The sequence below is a fragment of the Leiobunum rupestre genome, chromosome 5 (genome assembly GCF_980474605.1).
Source record: "Leiobunum rupestre chromosome 5, qqLeiRupe1.1.hap1, whole genome shotgun sequence".
Taxonomy (NCBI): domain Eukaryota; kingdom Metazoa; phylum Arthropoda; class Arachnida; order Opiliones; family Sclerosomatidae; genus Leiobunum; species Leiobunum rupestre.
The window spans coordinates 23,562,439-23,568,518 of NC_143388.1; positions in this window are offsets into that span (position 1 = coordinate 23,562,439).

Here is a 6,080-nt window from a genome sequence, read left to right on the forward strand (position 1 = left end):
TAAGGCAGCCACTAACGCTGAAAAATGTTTATAAGACATTATCGAATCCCACTTCTCGGCTCTGTCGTCCTGGCAATCGGTGAATTATGCATGAGACGCTGGGATTTTCCAAGCTGAATGCATTACTGGAGCACCAAACTCTTCTTCAAAATGTCTTTCATTGCCTTAAAAAGGACTTAAGTATTCCAATTCAGGGACCAAAGAGTGCAGTTTATTTCTCGGAGATTACAAGAGGGGGGTGGCAGACGCTCAAACCGTTCTCCCCTCCTGTCCCTGTCCCTGTTAAAAGGGTTTCTAGCGGAGTCACTCATTCCCAACGGATTCGGCGGAAAAATATCGGCTGCAACGCGGTGAAATCACCGAAAGCGTTTCCTAAAAGCAGTGTTTTTCTAATTAGATCTGCCTCTTTTCTCGGTTTCGTTCGCACCACGCTGAGAAAATTCACTTTTCAGCTCAAAAATATCGCCTTCAAAATTAAAGGAAAACTAAAACCAAGAATTAATTTCTTTTTAAGGGGGAAGCATACGGTAAAAGCCTCTTTTTCGTTCAAGCTGAACGTTTTGTTTTAACAATTGAATTATATTTTTCTTATTAGGCTGAACCTTCCTCTAGTGCTTAAAATAATTTTGATAATTCTAATATTAATAGTTAACGAGATATAAGGTCCTAACTAAAGGGTAGTTTGGGCGCTTGCCCAACTTGTTTAGCTCCGGGGGTCCGAATTAAAACGTAATAACTTCATTACTTTTAAATTTAAAATTGTAAAAATTATTTTAAGCACTAAACAAGAGGCTGTTCTACACTTAAATATTAATTTTATAAGTTAAAATACCAAATTTAAAGAGTTCAGCTCGAAATAGCGCGAAAGTAGACAATGGCTACTGTAGTCTTATCCCTTAAGGAGAATATGTCAATGTTGGGACTATTTTTAGCGTTGCACCCAAACTCGCTGACGCTCTAGCAGTAAGCTCCACCTCCCTAAAACCAGTCAAATAAATCTGGTACCTCATTGGTTCCATACCGACGCGACTTAAGCGCGCACCAGTGACGTTTGATTTTCTCCTCTCGTACCGGGGTGAATTAGTAAAAAATAAATACACTCTCTGGATTAATTAAATTAAATCAAATTAATCATAAATTTTAAAATTGTTTAAATTCATGGCTAAAGTTAAATTTAAAAATATATAATAATGGAGACGATATACTTTTTTTAATTAAAATAACAAAATTATAACATCATAATTTTATTTAATTTTAAAAAGGGCGAGCTTTCGAACCGAGGTTTCTTTTTCAAGTCGTTGTTTCATATAATTATTGGTAAGTATATTATTTACATAATCATTTGATAATTACAAATAAATTTAATTTTTCTGTAATTATTTGATAATTATGCGTAAATAGAGGAGTTATAGGATCATTTGAGAATTATGGGTAAATGTATTTATGGGATCATGTAAGAGTTATGTTTAATATAGAATTTATGGGATCATGTAAGAGTTATGTTTAATATAGAATTTATGGGATCACGTACGAGTTATGTTTAATATAGAATTTATGGGATCATGTAAGAGTTATGTTTAATATAGGATTTATGGAATAATTTAAGAATTATTGGTAAATATAGGTTTTATGGGAACATTTGAGAATAATAAAAAATATAGAATAAATAGGATCATTTGATAATTTTAGATAAATATAGAATTTATAGGACAATGTGATAATTTGAGATAAATATAGAAATTATAGGATAATTTGATAATTTTAGATAAATATAGAAATTATAGGAAAATTTGAGAATTTAAGATAAATATGGAATTTATAGGATCATTTGAGAATTTAGATAAATATTGAATTTATAGGATCATTTGATAATTTTAGATAAATATGGAATTTATAGGATCATTTGAGAATTTTAGATAAATATGGAATTTATAGGATCATTTGAGAATTTTAGATAAATATGGAATTTATAGGATCATTTGAGAATTTTAGATAAATATGGAATTTATAGGATCATTTGAGAATTTTAGATAAATATGGAATTTATAGGATCATTTGAGAATTTTAGATAAATATGGAATTTATAGGATCATTTGAGAGTTTTAGATAAATAAAGAATTTTAATAATATCTAAAAATGATTTAAGCCTTTTGAAAGTGGAAAAGTTCTGATTTTATCGAAATTATCGGAAGGATTTGATTTGTCGAAGTGTTGAAACGGTGACAATAGCAAAAGCAACGCCACCAATCCGAACGCGGCCTTGGAATCGAATTTTTATGAGCCTACACCAAAACTCCCTTGGCCATTTCCATCGCGAATATTTGGGGCAAATCCTTTGATGTATTTTGCTCTTTTAGCCACCGAACGCCTATATGCAGCCCGAATCTCGGGGAAGAGCGCCTTCGCCAACGCTGTCAACCGACCCGGGAAACGCTCTTTTGATGTCATTAAAAGCATTAGATAGGTGCTAGATTTGAGCCCCGTTTCCTGTAGCTCCAAGAAAGAGCTCGCCGCTACTTCAGAGCGAAAATTACGTAGCTCGAAATTGTTACGTTTCGAGAAATTGCGTGTTCTTATGGCTTTGAGAAATATAGAGTCTGGAATGTTGAGATTCTAACTAAGAATTGATTTATATATATTTGGGGAGAATGATTCGCGGGGGGAAGGGAAAACATCACCGGAGTGAGCTTCAATTGCACTGGTTTTAGGGAACCAATGAGATATCGAACTGATTTGGTTTTCTTAAAGGCCTAGGATTTCTTCTGCCTGTTTTCCTTTAAGTTTTCTTCCCGCCGCGCAAATATCCTGGTGGTAGGCCAACCGGAGAACACGTTGGCCTACCACCAGGATATTTGCGCGGCGGGAAGAAAACTTAAAGGAAAACAGGCAGAAGAAATCCTAGGCCTTTAAGAGGGAGGGTATAGTTTGAGGGGAATTTGGGGCAAAGCTGAAAAACGTCTCCCGAAGTAGAAGTAAGTACGTTTTTGTTTATTTCACCGATTATATAAAGTTAAATTATTTTCCAACATTCCACGAAAACCTTATGCAATATTGCTATAAATGAAGAAATTTAACGGAATGTTCAAAATTAATCCCATAAATTTGGCTAATTTTCCAACTCTTTTAATTTTTAAAATTTTTAATAAAATTCTTTTAATTGAATTTACACAATAATAAGGCAGGTTTGCGTGGAGTTATCGTCTTTGAAAAGAAAATAATAATATTATAATAATCAGCTAGGCTAATACCCAAGGCACCACCTTAGGCCTAAGTCATCAAGCAACTTTTGAAGCCTTTAATTCAGGTGGCCGGGTTACACTGCGTAGGAGGGTGGTGGCAAGCCCTGCATGCCACGCGAGCCAACTGCTCCCTACACTAACTATTACCGTTAACCTGAACAAGTTTTTCTGGAAGGTGAACCGAAGAGCTTGGGGAAAAACCCCTTAAACCAGTGGGGAGAGACCTTGCAAACTCAACGCATATTAACGTTATTAACTGAAAATATTTTCTACTGCAAATATATTTATAATATATTTTCTGTAAATTCGAAATTCTGCTTCCAAATATTCATTACAGAGTTGTAAGTCAGAAAATTACCGAAACCTTTATTCCAGAAAATTTTCCGTATTTTTCAGAAAAAGGAAAAAAAAGGTTTACATTTGATGATTAGCTTAATATTGTTCGGCAATTTAATTTTTTTCGTCTAATTTTTTCGAATCCAAAAGCTAACTAGTTTGAACCGCTTTCCCATTACCTTTTGTGGACACCCTTATGAAAATGCTGGATAATCAGCTAGGCTTATACCCAAGGCATCACCCTATGCCTAGGGCATCTAACAAATTTTGATTCTAAAACTATACGCAAAATTCGAAAAATTCAAATTTGAAGTTCATCGAAAATTACAATACAAAAATGCGACATATTTGGTCCAATTAAGATGTCAGAAATTCAACTTTATTCCGACTTGATAAATATTATTTGATCCAATTAGAGCGAAAGAAATTAATCTGTATCAACATTATTTGATCCAAAAAAGAATTGGATCCAAGCTGAATAGCGCATTGGATCCGAATTGGCTCATTAGATAAAGTCATTTCTTAAGTCTAGCAAAAAATAATCGTACGTCAAGTTTGATTAAGTCTCTGAAATAGTGTTGTAAGTCGGAAAATTTTCCGTATTTTTCCGAAAAAAATAAAAAGGTTTTCATCCACGATTAGTCTAATATATTGTTTGCAAAATTTAATAAAGCGGTATTTTCGCCTCATTTTTTCGAATCTGAAAGTAAAACTAAACCTCTAGACTAGTTTAAACTGATTAACAATGTAACGCTATTAATGTTTTGTAGTATGTTTACTGATATTAGACATTTTATATCGATAAAAAGTTAAAAACATTAAAAACCCTTAAAAGGTAATTTATGTTTAAAATTTTTATTTTTCCGATTTGCGGAAAATTTTCCGGAAACGTTTCTAGAAAATTTTCCGCATTTTATTTTTCCGGAAAATTAACAACACTATTTTGTAGTATGTTTATTGTTATGAGACATTTTATATCGATAAAAAGTTAAAAACATTAAAAACCCTTAAAAAGTAATTTATGTTTCATTTTTTTTATTTTTCCAATCAGTGGAGTATTTTCCGCAATTTGGAAAATTTTCTGGATATTTTTCCAGAAAATTAACAACACTACTCTGAAATAAGCGCTTTATTCGAGTTAGGGTATTTTGGCGCCGAAAGTGATCCGGGTAATAAGTACCGCGAGCATCGCGGAAAAAAAGCACCGTTAGTTCCCCCTATTTAGCCAGGCGAATAATTTAAAAGCTCAAATTTTAAGTGGTCGAAAAGGAGAAACAGCCTTTTTACTTATTCATGGACTTCTCCCCCCCCCCTATCGCCCCCCCCCCCCTCGGGCCAATTTCGCGCGTGCAGTCTCGCCGTATTTAAGTCGTCGGATCGCTTTGAAATTTTAAGCGCTCTCCCAAAAGAGAAAACTTTTCGGGTTCGAAGAATTAAAGAGTTTATTTAAAACTATATACGCTTCCTCGTTAATGCTCTCTTTTATCTTTTGAATAATTCCGCGATTTCTGGGTACTCTTTAAACACGATCGTTAACACTGTTTTTCATTCTTTGGAATATTTAGAAACGCGACGTTTCCTACCGAGACACTTGGATTACGTTATGGGAGCGATCGGTTTGAATTGGTTGTATACTATTGGACCGAATCCCGTTTGACCGAATCCCATTGAACCGAAAAGTATTTTCGTTTATAGCCCAACATGGCGGGATTCAGTTGAATGGGAAATTTAAATCTGGTTCGTTTTCACTTCGGGTAGGTTAGTTCAGGTTGGGTTAGGTTAGGTTAGGTTAGTTCAGGTTAGGTTAGGCTAGGTTAGGTTAGGTTAGTTCAGGTTGGGTTGGGTTGGGTTAGGTTAGGTTACAGGGTTGCCACAAAATTTTCAGATTCAAATTCCCTGACTATTCCCTGTTTTCCCTGACCATTTTAAGAGATTTTCCCTGACTTATTAAGGCCAAAATTTTTCTTTTATATTTTACTTTTATCAGAAGTTAATAAATTTAGATGGACTTATATTTCAGTTAAAAGGTTATTGCAATGTTGAAAAAATTAGCCACTCTTTCAAGGAAATAAATGATAATCGTGGAATTTGTCATACATCTAGAGTTAAATTACCTTCAAAAAGTGCCCAGATAAAATTGAATTCCCTGACTTTTCCCTGGATATTTACCAATTATTAAAATTCCCTGACATTTCCCTGACTTTTTAGGCCCATTTTTAAATTCCCTGATTTTTCCCTGATTTCCCTGTTTTCCCTGACGTGTGGCAACCCTGGGTTAGGTTAGGTTAGGTTGGGTTAGGTTAGATATGGTAGGCAACTATTTCACGTCGGGTCTTATCAAGGTTATTTTCAAAATTAAACCCGGAAAATATCGAATTTCAAGGAAAAAGGTCTAAAAATACACGTCGGTACGAAATAATAAATATTTAAGACATAGTTTAGTCCAAATTAGATATACTATCGTCACGTAACCTACGATATATAAAAATGTATCACTAACGGTAT